This window comes from Mesocricetus auratus, unplaced genomic scaffold, assembly GCF_017639785.1.
Source record: "Mesocricetus auratus isolate SY011 unplaced genomic scaffold, BCM_Maur_2.0 Super-Scaffold_2245, whole genome shotgun sequence".
NCBI classification, from domain to species: Eukaryota; Metazoa; Chordata; class Mammalia; order Rodentia; family Cricetidae; genus Mesocricetus; species Mesocricetus auratus.
Window position 1 is genome coordinate 20207789 of NW_024429180.1, and position 13747 is coordinate 20221535.

General features: G+C 41.9%; 1 non-coding gene across 1 annotated transcript; it reads right to left on the bottom strand.

The window, feature by feature from the left end:
• Window positions 1–6561: 6561 nt before the first annotated feature.
• Window positions 6562–6634, bottom strand: Trnak-cuu. The gene has a single exon. It is a non-coding gene; the product is annotated as a tRNA-Lys (tRNA).
• Between the last annotated feature and the right edge of the window lie 7113 nt (window positions 6635–13747).

The following is a 13747-nucleotide window of genomic DNA, read 5'->3' on the forward strand; positions in this document are numbered from 1 at the left end:
ACTAATTTGCTTGCTTTCTTATCTAAAGAAACCACTTAGTTTTATTGTCCAACTAGTTCAATGAAAGTGGCCTATGACCAAATAACATGCAAAGGTTCACGACAGAGATGTGTGTCTTATGTGGCCATATTTTTAAGCATATGTCAACAGCATTTTGTTAATTTTAACTTTGATGACTGAAGACAAACAATCTTTCTGCCACAGTGTTCTAATCCATGTATGTAGTATGTTTTCTTTAGCTGATAAACATATATGGACTATTTAATAAACTTGACCCATGAATTGAGACTCTGTTGGGCTGAATGACCCTTTTTTTGTATTTTTGTTTTGTTTTTGGAGACAGGGTCTCACTTAGGCTCAGACTGCTGGCCTTGCACCATATAGCCCAGGCTGGCTACAATAGTTACTGTTAATTATGAGCTTGATGGAATTTAGAATCACCTAAGAGATGGGGTTTCTGGGCATGCCTATGAGGAATTAATTAATTAGGTTAGTTGAGGTGTGGAGAGACATCCACTGTGGGTGGCATCATTCCCTGACTGCGGTCGGTCCTGAACTATGCAAAAGAGAAAGGGAGCAGACCAGTGTTAGCGTTTCTCACTCTGATCCTGGCTGCAGAGACAGCTGCTTCAAGCTCCTGCCCCGACCTCCTGATGTGATGCTCTTCAGCTGCGAGCGGAAATCAACCCTTTGCCCACTAAGCTGCTTTTTAAGAGCATTTCATTATGAAAACTAGAAAAGAGTCTAAGACATTGACCTTGAACTCGTGACAGTCCTTTCTCCCCTTGGTCTCTGGGGTGCGAGAAACAGGCGGGAACTGTCACACACTGCTCTTCTTGCCTGTTTTGCTTTTGTTTCCTACGCAGAATTGTAATTTCTGAGATTAGTCTATGTTGCTGCACATTTTATTGTGGAACAGCAATCTTTATATAAATTTACCTTAATTTGTTTGTTCATTCACAAGTGAATGGGCTTTGTGTGAATGACCCTTTCACAGAGGTCGTCTGGGCCATCCTGCATATCAGATATTTACATTATGATTCAGAACAGTAGCAAAATCATAGTTATGAAGTAGCAACAACAAAAATAGTCTGTGGTTGGTTCACCACAACATGAGGAACTGTGTTAAAGGGTCACAGCATCAGGAAGGTTGAGAACTGCCGATCTAGGCGGACAAGTAAATACAAAGGTTGAAACATATTAAAAACAGTTGTGGTGTTGTGGATATGGGATGGAAAAGTGAGAATAGAGGTAGTTTTTAGGGCTAGGGTTGTGACCCAGTGATAGAGTCATCATCTAGCACATATGAAGCTCCGGGGTCCATTGCCAGTTACAGCCCCCACCCCGCACGTGCACACACTTCACTTACATTGTAATAAGATGCCCTGTGTGCAGAGATAGTGAGGAGGGCCTTCTGTTTGTTCAGAGGAGAAGGAAGTGGTGAAGGAAGTGCTGAAGATGAGGCCTTCTGTGGTGTGTGTGTATGTGTGTGTGTGTGTGGTGTGTGTACACAATTTTAAGCATCTCATCTTCTTGCATCCCTGCAGTGGGACCTCCCTGGTCCATGTCATGAGACCCATAGCCCAGTCCTGACCCTGACATTTATGTCTCTACATTGTCCCTCCCAGGCCTCATAGTTGGTCAGAATCTCAACTATCTTAGAATCAGGTTGTTGGAGCCAAGATTCTCATGAGATTGTTAGCCAGAGATGGTAATGCCAGCTGAAAATGTAGGATTGCAATGCAAGAGTCTCAGTTTTGAATCCTGGCACCAAAGCTTATTAACTCTGTGATCTTGGCAAGTGGTTCTGTTTTGGGCACTTCATAAGACAGCATATATAGCTGCACTTAACAAGTGATTTGTGATTGGTGGTTGTTGGATCCTTCTTTTCTCTCCCTTCCAATAGCTTGTTGTTTAGGCAATCGTTGAATCACCTCTTGGTGAAGATGAATATTCTAAGGGCTCTGGTGAGGTCTCACATTAAAAAGTTAATATAATAACAGATATTATGCAGAAGAATGAAAGACAGCGCACATTCTTGTGTATGTGTGCATGTCTGTGCCTGTGTGTGTAATCTGTGTGCATGTCTGGGAACATCTGTGTGTGCAGGTGTGTGAGCACATGCATGTGTGCATACATATATGTGTTCATGTGTGCATGTGTGTGCCTGTGTGCATGTCTGGGAACACCTGTGTGTGCAGGTGTGTGAGCACATGCATGTGTGCATACATATATGCATGTGTGTGTCTATATGCATGTCTGGGAACACCTTGTGTGCAGGTGTGTGGAAGGCATGCGTGTGTCCTTGCATATATGCATGTGTGTGCATGCGGGCATGTGTGTGCCTGTCAGCATGTGTGCATGCTCATATGCATACCGATGTATTTGGAAGTTTTTCTTCTCTTTTTTCTCTCCTCAGTTTTATCAGAAGCAGAGCAAGGCGGCTTCCAGACTGCACTAACCTGGGCAGAGGCTGCTGAAGTGAGTTCGGATTCGGCTGTTGGCAGAGCCCTGTCAATGGTGACCCAGATAAGTTTGAGCTTTATTTTGGCAGTAAGTTTTTGGTGCCTCTCCGTTGCAGAGCCTAGTGTTACTGCATACTGTTTTCCATTTCTGCCTCTAGAGAATCCATTCATCATGCTGTTTGTGGCAGTCAACCAGACCAAGGATCCTAGAAGCCTTTGTGTTTAATGTTTCTCAGGAGGACTTTAGTGAGGAGTGGGTTATTATCACATTTGTCAAGATGAGGAGGGACAGCAATGCTCCAATCATTTTCCTTTCAGAGCTGTGTAGAGCCCTGCCCATGATTTGTCAGGGGAGTGGAGGCCTTACAAATATAGGCCACACACATGATTAATTTGGCTTGCACAGGATTAACAAAAGAATTAGTTACAAATATGTCAAACTTGGTTGTCTCCCACTCAAATCTAAAAACCATGTTTCTTCTTAAAATGTTTGGCAACATCCCAGTAGGCAAAGATTTGTCAGAGGGTCAAGGAAATCATAAGAAAACCCACAGAAACAACTAACCTGGCTCCTAGGAGCTCACAGAGTCTGAACCAACAACTAGGGAGCCTATATGGGACCGACCTAAGATCTCTCTGTGTATGTGACAGTTTTGTAGTTTGGTCTATTTGTGGGACTCTGAACAATGGGAGCAGGAGCTGTCCCTAACACTTTGGCTGGCTCTTGGGAATCTATTCCTCAAACTGGATTGGATTGTCCAGCAGGGAGGTGCTTAGTATGACTGCAACTTGGCATTCCATGCTTTGTTGGTACCCATGAAAGGCCTGCACCTTACTGAACAGAAGCACAGGAGTGGACTGAGGGGAGGGGGCACTGAGGGGAGGTGTAGGAAGGGAATGGGAGAAGAGGAGGGAGGGGAAATTGCAGTTGGAATGTAAATAAAATAAAGATTTTTCAGGGACAAGATGGTCCCTATGGAAGGGTAAATCATGGCTTATGAACCTTTTGACTGTGACTGTGTAGAAGAGCAAGCGACGCCCACGGCGGCTCACTTCTGCTTTGCTAATTGCTCCAGTTACCTGTTGGGCTCTTGTGGGAACTTGGGTTTGCCACGCCCTTCCCACACTCAGAATTGCTTCCCGCCTGTCTTAGTTGGGGTTTCTATTGCTGTGAAGAGACACCATGACCATGGCAACTCTTACAAAGGAAAACATTTCACTGTGGCTGGCTTATAGTTCTAGAGGTTTAGTCCATTATCATCATGGCTGTGTGCATACAGACACGGTGCTGGGGCGGGAGCTGAGAGTTTCTACATCGGGACCCACAGGCAGCAGAGGAGACCTCAAAGCCCACTCCCTCGGGAACGCACTTCTTTCAACAAAGTCTCGCCTGCTAATAGTACCACTCCCTATGGGCGCTAATTTCTTTCAGCCATCCCCCAACACCTCTTCAAGAACCATTTCTGTCTTCCCGCTTTGGCATCTGCCCACACAGGTATGTTTGTCTACCAAAGCCCTGTAGAAAACAAGAACTGATCCTCAGAGAAGGGACTGAGCTCACCATAGCAAACCAATCATCTCCAAAACCGCAAGCTTCCATTTCCCAAGTGGCTGTTCTGTTTCTTGTTTCTTTTGCGAAGTGAATAATCTTATTTTGGAAAGCAAAACTGTAATTAGAGCATTTCAGTGGTAGTCGGCTTATGCAATTGTTCAAAGAGCAGTAGAAATGATAAAGGTTGGAATTAAAGGCATTGGAAAAAGACAAAACAAGCAGAAGAAAGTCAATGTAGCTAGATTAATTTATTTAAATAATAGGTTTATGGGCTGGGGAGATGGCTCAGTCATTAAAGGCTAGGCTCACAACCAAAAATATAAATAATAGGTTTAAGGGCAAAAGCATTTCTTGGGAGAAAAACTTGACATGTTTAGTTAACAGGAGCCCCCACTAACACAACTTTAAAATATACAAAGCAAAATTATAAAATTGTGAAGTGAAATAAACAAATCACAATTGAAGATTTTTAGCATACTTGTCTTCACAATAAAAAATTAATAAAGAGAAAGTCTGAACAGTATGCAACAGATTTTATTTAATGATCACATATAGAATACACAATAGCTGTAGGGAATGTTCGTTTTTAGAACAAATGGGACTGTGGTCCTGGTGCATGCTGGTATAGGGAATGTTCCTTTTTAGAACAAATGGGACTGTGGTCCTGGTGCATGGCAGTAATTCTAGCACTCAGGAGACTGAGGCAGGAGAATGGGGAGTTACAAGTCAGCTTTGAACTTGCCTCAAAAAAAAAAACCCGGCGGTGGTGGCGCACTCCTTTAATCCCAGCACTCGGGAGGCAGAGGCGGGCGGATCTCTGTGAGTTCAAGGCCAGGCTGGACCGACAGCCTCCAAAACAATACAGAGAAACCCTGTCTTGTAACCCCCCCCCCAAAAAAGGTGGTGTATCAAACAAGCAAAAGACTGCTGAGACAATAAATGCCAAAACAAAACAAAAATTTCAACAAGCATGAAGTTAATTTTGTGTTGGCCTGGGGCCTGCCCCGGAATGTGGTTATTATACACCTAGTGCCACTCCGTTGGAGAACACTGATTTTTCTCTTTGGCACTGGTATCAATTGCAACTAGCTTTCTGCTTAGGGGTGGGACCCTATGTCCAGTTTTCCTTCTCAGCTCTGGGACTCCATCTGGCTTGAACCCGTGCAGGTCGTGCGCATGTCGCCACAGCCTCCGAAGTTCACATGTGCATCAATCCTGTTGGGTCTGGAGACACTGCCTCCCTGCAGATATTTGTCAGCTCTGGCTCTTACAATCTTCCTTTTATGCTTTTGTGTGCTTTTAATTTTTTATGTGAGTGACGGGGGGGGGAGACAGAGAGAGAGAGGAGAAGAGAAAGACAGAGAACGAGGGAGAAGGAGAGGCAGAGAGGAAAAGGGAGTGGTAAAAGGAGAGAGAGAGGGAGAGAGGGAACAAATCATGTGGATAGGGAGGTGGGAAGGCAGTTCTGGGAGAGGTTGGGGGAGGAGGAGCATGATAAAAATGTGTGTTGTATAGAAATGGATGTATCCTGGATCATAATGGAAATCCTACAATTTTAAAGGTATTGGAATAATATAGAAATTTTTCTTATCAGATATGCAATTAAGATATAAATAATTAGCAACAATAATCAGAAATATTAAATCATGTAAAAAACGAGAAGGAAAATTTTAAATTGCCCATGAGTTAAAAAAGAACTCATAGCAGAAATGAGTATCTAGAACCATACGTAACAAAAGGTACTATAACTAATGTGTGGGATGGAAACAAAGCTGGAAGAGACCAATGTCAGCTTTACCTCATGTATTTCATAAAACATTATGTTAACACATTTAGAAACACAAATCCTTAGAAGGGTATAACTCTCTAAAACTCACTCAAGATAAGGTAAGTCCATTTTCAAAGAACATTCTGGAGCTATATAACTTCACCCGGCATTTTATTCACTATCGTACACATGTAGAGAATAGAACCAGAAGGGTGGTAGCTGAGTAAACATCATCAATAAGTCAAAATGAAAAAGGAAATAAAGAGAAAGAGGAAAAATTGGGGGCCTTTACAAAAGAGAGCACCCCTAAACCTAAAGGCATGGAAATACTCAGCTCCTCCTCACCCCAACCCCATGAGCCTATATAGATTATGTGTGATGACTTGAATGAGAGATGTCCCCAATAGGCACAGGGATTTGGGTACTTGATCCCCAGTTGGTTGCCCTGTTCCTAGAGGATTAGGAGGTTGGTGGCCTTGCTGGAGGAAGTACATTACTGGAGGTGGCTGTAGTGGCTTCTTGTTCCACCAGTGGACTTGGGGTGGTGGCCACACCTTAGGGCTTGGCTTCAGGTGTGTGGATGTGACACTTTATAAGGCTGGCTCACGCTCTCTTGGGTTGTGGTCAGAGCATCCCGAAGGGCAAGATGCCGCATCTACAGGGGCAGGAAGACCTTGGCGGTTATTTGCCATCATTGTGTGAAGGCTCCCCAAATAAATAACGATTAATCCTTTATCTGGGTATTTGTGGACTTTGTTAAACTCATCTTCACTTGGTGCCCAACATGGGGTTAGAACCCATGGCCCTGGGATTAAGAGTCCCATGCTCTACTGACTGAGCTAGTGAGGCTAAGGTAGAGCCAGCCCTTCCTCTTTCTTATAAGAGCTCACGTCTGCATACATGAAGCCATGCCCTGAATCTGCTACCATCCCAAGTCCGCTTGCTGAACAAGACACCACTACAGGTGGCTTGAAGGTGCTGTAGCCTTACCCCACTGTCTGCTCACCCTGTGTGCCGTTGAGACTCATCTCTCAGCTTCTTGCTGGTGTGCCTCCTTGCGATAATAGACTCTAATCCCCATGGGGTCATAAGCCCAAAATTTCTTTCGTCCATAAGTTTCTTTTGTTTATGGTGTTCCATTATAGCAACAGGAAAGTAACTAATATATTATATACCGATCCTTTTTCTTTCTCTTGTTTAGGGACCCCAGTTGTCTTACCTCTGTCGTGTTTAGTCTGTGACTGTAGGTAATTGACCCAGGTCTTAGTTTTCTAATTTGTAAAATACATGTCATAGTATCTGCCTCATAGGACTGCAAAAAGATGAAGCAAACTGGTCTGTTATCTTATTGAGTTATCACTGTTGTAATGAAACACCATGGCCAAAAATTAAATTGACGGGAAAAGGGTTTATTTGGCTTATGTCTCCCGAGTGCCCGAGTCACAGTCCATTGAAGGAAGCCAAGATAGGAACTCAAAATGGGCAGTAACCTGGAGGTAGGAGCTGATGCAGAGGTCATGGAGGGGTGCTGAGTCCTGGCCTGCTCCTTGTGGCTTGCTAATCCTGTGTTCTTATAATACCTAGCACCACCAGCCCAGGGTGACCCTCCCACGATGGGTCAGGCCCTCCAACATCTATCACTGATAAAGAAAATGCCCTACAGGCTTTTGTACAGCCTGAGCTTATGGAGGCATTTCTCAGTTGAGGCTCTTTCCTCTTGGACGACAATAGCTTGTGTAAGTTGATGTAATACTATCCAGCACATCAGTGTAGGACTCTCAGCATAGTTCCTAATTTAATAAATATGACCAACTTCCAAAACTGACAACTTAATTTATAAAGTTTATTTTATTTGTAATCTAGTTATCTGTAAAATTTTGCAAAATCACTTTTACTTTTAAGATTTCAATTAACTTATTTTTAAACTGACTGATTAAAAAATCACATATACTTAATATGTACAACATGATATTTTGAAATGTCTATTGTGGGATGGCTACATTGACCAAATTAACATACGTGTTGCCTGAGACACTTATTTTTGGTGAGAACACTTAAAATGTGCTTTCTAAGTGATTTGAAGTACATGATAAATACATTATTATTAGCTATAGTCGCATGTTGTAAATAGATCTCTAGAATTTATCCTTTCATCTTACAACTTTTAATTAATCATAATTGTGTTTGTATATATATACATATACATATATATACACATTGTATATATATATACATATACATATATATATGTATATGTATATATATATACAATGTGTGTGTGTGTGTGAATGTGTGTATGTGTGATGCCTGATGTTTATGTGAGTATACAGGTTTGGCATGTGTGGAGGTCAAAGGATAACTTGTGGGAGACCATTCTCTTTTTCCACCGTGGGTTCCAGCACTCAAACTTGGGTCACTAGGCTTGTGTGGTAAGTGCTTTTACACAGAATGTACTGTTTGCCCCCTCCCTCCAATCCAATGACATTTTTGAATCCAACATCTTCCTCACCCCTCAATGTCTCTGATAGCAATTATTTCCGTTTCAATATTTGTGAATCCAGGTATTTCAATTCTACATGTAAATGAGACCATATGGGATTCATATTTTTGTAGCTGATTTATGTCAATTAACATGATGCCCTCCATTTTTATTCCCATTTTAAAGAAAATTTCTTTCTGTTTATTTCCTCCCAAGAGTTTCCCAGTCTATCTAGACCTTACTTTTGTATTGCTGTTTATTGCAAGATTGAAGATATGGCACACATGTTCAAGATTGTCATGATATCTTTTTTTAATTGGGTTTTTGAGACAGGTTTTCTCTGTGTATCCCTGGCTATCCTGGAACTCATTTTGTAGACCAGACTAGTCTCAAACTCATGGAGATCCACCTATCTCTGCCTTTTGAGTCATGAAATCTTAATACACTTAAAATCAGGAAATTATCTGCATTCAGTGTTTTTCTTTTAGTATACATATTTCAGGTATGAAGGCAACGTGTTGTTTGCTGACCATTCTCTAGAAAACATTCATTTTGTCCTCTGCTGGGTGTCTCTAACCAGTGAACTCTGTGTAGAATCCCTTGCATTTGATGGAAGCCTTTGCAGTGATCTGACTGGTGTTAAAGCTTTTATTCCTCAATAGGATTTCTGCTTCTGACTTGCTTTACTCTCTATTTGGTATTAACCCACTAGAGCTAAACAGAGCTCTAAGTTGGTTTTGAATAGAAGCAATACTTAGATCCACGAAAACTGTTGCTGTCAAATGCAACCCTTAGGATTTCTGTAATCTCTCAGCACAGAGAATAAGCATCCTCATAAGTTTCTCTGAATGTCAAAGGATTTATCAATGGCTACTAAATTATCGAGAGCTCTGAGAGCATGTAATATTTTTATATTTTTATGTTTTCTACGTCAAGCTCAGTCTCAGTCCATGGATGATTTTCCAGCTCCTGGATTGGATCTTCTGTGACGACCATAGAGACTGGAGTTCTAATCTTTTTTTTTTTTTTTGATTTGTGATTGATCTTTGGAGGAGTGAAAAGAGCAACAGAGCTAAGTTAGTGTACCTCATTTTGGCATTTTTATGTTTGAGAAAGAGCTCTTTATTTTCAAAAGAAAACAGAATTTAAACAATTAGAACACTTGTCTGTTATATAACTTGTTCCATAGAACGTTGCTTTTCATATCTCTATAAAAGTTTTTGCAGTACCCTGCTGGAACGAGATTACATTGGTTCAACACAGACAACTGTTACATTTTTACACTTCTTGTGAACTGGTTGAGGTCATGCTGGCAGCATGAATTATATGCAATGAGGGAATTTATGCCATGAAATCAGTCCACATCATAAATCAAGTATTGTCCTCAACTCCAACCTCTTCCTAGAAGGTGGTCAGTAAGCATCTATCAGCAGACCCCTGATTTTCAAACATTTCAAAAAGGCACTGGAAATTTTAACCCACCAGACTAAAGTTCACTATACTATATTTAAGGTAAAAATGAAAGGCTAGGTACCAGGTATTGCTTATTCTACCAGCAGTTGTCTGTGAAATGCTATCATTTACTCAAAAATTGTCGTTTAAAACATGACAGACAAATTGAATGTGTGGAGAAAAGATACCACAAATAGAAGGCACACATTACAGTAAATGTAGGAAAACAGACAAGAGAAAAGAAACAGAAAGGCAAATGGGAAAATAATCTTGAGGAATGAAAGACAGGAAGAGACTTTGCTAAACAGATTGACACTAGCATTGAATTTGAACAGTACTGGGGAGTTGAAAAATGGCGTCAGCATGAAACAGTTTTGGAAACGGTCACCACGTCAACTTGGTGCAGTAATGACTTCCATCCAAGGTGACATTTCCTGGATGTACGGTGGCAATAAAAGCAGCAGCACCTGAAAAGACAGAACACCATGCCCTTGGTGTTTTAGAACACACCCAGAAAAGAGTATTATGGGATGGGGATATTGTTATTTAGTCATCAGGCCAGGCCCCCAGTTTGTGAAAGAGTGAACATTTGGACAATAACATAAGCTGGAGTCTGTGGAGACTAAGTGGGAGCTATGTACACATGAACCAAAGACCACTCTGTTTCTAATCCAGTGGTAAAAGGATTTGGCTGTAAGCAATACAGTGAAGCTAAATGCTCCTTTAGTCTACGATTACTTGTGTTTCCCACTCTGATAAAAGGAAAATAGCAAGATTCCCCAACATTGTTGACCAAACAAGACAAGTGAGAGCTAGAGTTCAGGAACCTCTTGTCCTTTTATGGCCTCAAAAAGGTTCTGGTATATCTGTCCTAGTAACTGTCAGCTAGGGAACCCATAGCTTGGGGATACCCCATCTACTATTAGATGCCAAGTCCTCTTCTTTTTTAATGTTAACATTTTTTTATTTAAGTTAGAAATAAGCTTGTTTCACCTGTCAATCCCAGCTCCCTCTTCCTCCTCTCCTCCCCAGCTCTCCCCACCAGGTCCCCCAGTCCCCCACCCAGTCTCCACTCCGATCCCCAGGGAGGTTGAGGCCCTCCATGGTGGATCTCCAGAGTCTGTCATTTCATCCAGGGCAGGACCTAGGCCCTCCCCCAGGAGTCCAGGCTGAGAGAGCATCCCATATTGTGGGATGGACACTCAAAGTCTATTTGTACACCAGGGATAAATACTACCCAAGGCCTGATAGATTACCTAGGCCTCCTCAATGACACCCATGCTTTCCACACAGTCATCAATCTGGGGTCCAAGAGCTCCCCCGTGTTCAGGTCAACTGTTTCTGTGGGTTAAACCAGCCTCATCTTAACTCCTTTGCTCATCAGTTCTCCCTTTCTGTCACTGGATTCCAGTAGTTCAGGTCAGTATTTGGCTGTGGGAGTCTGCCTCTGCTTCCATCAGTCGCTGGATGAAGGTTCTATTTCCCCGATTCTCTGGCAGTGGGATTGTAGGCTGGTACTCCCCTGATTCATGTCTAAAATCCATATATGAGTGAGTACATACCATGTTTCTCTTTTTGTGACTGGGTTACCCCATTCAGGATGGTTTCTTCTAGTGCCATCCATTTGCCTGCAAATTTCAAGATTCCATTTTTTTCCACTGAATAGTACTCCACCGTGTAAATGTACCACATTTTCTCTGTCCACTCTTCAGTTGAGGGGCATCTAGGTTGCTTCCAGGTTTTGGCTAATACAAACAATGCTGCTATGAACATAGTGGAAGAGATGTCCTTGTTGTATGAATATGCATTTTTTGGGTGGATGCCTAAGAGTGAAATTTCTGGGTCTTGTGGTAGACTGATTCCCATTTTCCTGAAGAATCTCCATACTGATTTCCAAAGTGGATGTACGAGTCATCACTCCCACCAGTAGTGAAGGAGTGTTCCCCTTTCTCCACATCCTCTCCAGCGTAAACTGTCGTTGGAGTTTTTGATTTTAGCCATTCTGACAGCAGTAAGATGATATCTCAGAGTTGTTTTGATTTGTATTTCCTGGATGGCTAGGGAGGGATGTTAAGCAGTTTCTCAAGTGCCTCTCAGCCATTTTAGACTCCTCTACTGAGAATTCTCTAGTTCTGTATCCCACGTTTTTGATTGGATCCTTTGGTGCTTTGGACACTTGCTTCTTGAGTTCTTTGTAGATTTTGGAGATCAGCCCTCTGTCAGATGTGGTGTTAGTGAATATCTTTTCCCAATCTGTGGGTTGCCTTTTTGTCTTGCTGACTGTGTCCTTTGCCTCACAGAAGCTTCTCAGTTTCAGGAGGTCCCATTTAGTAATTGTTGATCTCAGTGTCTGTGCTACTGGAGTTATGTTCAGGAAGCAGTCTCCTGTATCAATCCATTCAAGGGTACCTCACTTTCTCTTCTAACAGGTTCAGTGTGGCTGGATTTATGTTGAGGTCTTTGATCCATTTGGATTTAAGTTTTGTGCATGGAAATAGACATGGATCTATCTGCAGTCTTCTACATGTCAGTCTCCAGTTATGCCAGCACCGTTTGTTGAAGATGCTATCTTTTTTCCATTGTATAATTTTAGCTTCTTTGTCATCAAGTCCTTTTCTTTTTCCCACTACCTGCAATAGTTCTAGCCTGTTTTCCTTTGTGCTGATTACGTCACTGACTCCCACATTCCCTCGCACCATGGTACACGCTCTCAAAACTATTTGATAGCGCTGCTGCCTTTGAAGGAAGGATTTCTGCACTCTGGATGGAATCCATGTTTTCCCTCTGTGCTTTCATTTCTTCCCTAGCTACGCGCTTTCTTTCTCAGGGGCTTGTAGAATTTATCTAGAAGATCACTGATTCTCTGAGTGGTCATCTTATAAGGAATTGTTGAATTTGGCATCTTACTTATACCTCAAGTTCCAGGCATACCTTTCTCATGATGCAGGGTGCTGACCCCAGCAAGGTCCTGTGGACATGTCATCTAGTGTGTTCATTTTATTTTCTAGGAAATAAAACAGTTTTTTCAATAATTCGGTGTCTGAGCTGGTCATGTCACTCAGTTGGGAAAATAACTGACCAGCATGCGCAAAACCAGGAATTTGATTCTGTGCATCACACAAGTGAGGTGGTGCAGCGTGGAAGTGAGTAACCAAAAGTCCCAGGTCATCCCAGCTACCCAGTGATTTCACAGCCAGACTAGGCTGTGGATCCTTGCTTTAAAGGCAAAAGATGTCTGAGGAAAGGGACTCCAACATCCTTTGTCTGACAACTCTTGCCACAAATATCTTCCTAGAAATCTTAGGTTATATTTCCAAGAGGATAACTCTGTAAGACCCTGTCCCATACACATCACCCTCAACAGCAGAGTTTCTATGCTACACTGGCACTGTTCAATAAGTTGGACTGAATGCTGTCCATGCCCATTAATCACTCTCTGTGATGACATGGATGTCCTACATGTGCACTGTCAAATAGAATAGCATTTGCTGTAGCACTTGGGCCCTTGAAATGTGGCTAGTGTAGCAGAAAACAAAAATGTGAACTTCAAGTCCCCCCTCTCTCTAAATACGTATGCACATACATACATACATACATACATACATCTTCACAGATGAGAAGTGTCCACTACATTGGATGGTGTGCCTCGGTTTAGTTAGCCAATACTTCCTGAACTTGGAGGGATAGCACTGGCCCTACTGTGATTATATAAAGTCTATTTGCAATTTCATAAAACGTTAGAGAACTGAATTTAAAAGAGGTTAGAAAGTCTGTGACATAGTTTCTTTTTTTTCCCGTAGTTGAAGACGAAACCCAGTACCTTGTACTTGCTAGGCAAGCACTCTAACACTGAGATAAATATTCAACCACTCTTTGTACAATGGAATATACCATAAGAAACCATTAATTAACATTTCTGCATGATCTCTAATATAAAAGACCTACTCTAACATCGTGAGTGCTGTCAATGCCATGTAATTGCATTTTTATTAGCACTCTGGATACTGCCAGAATCTTCATTCCTATTCTCA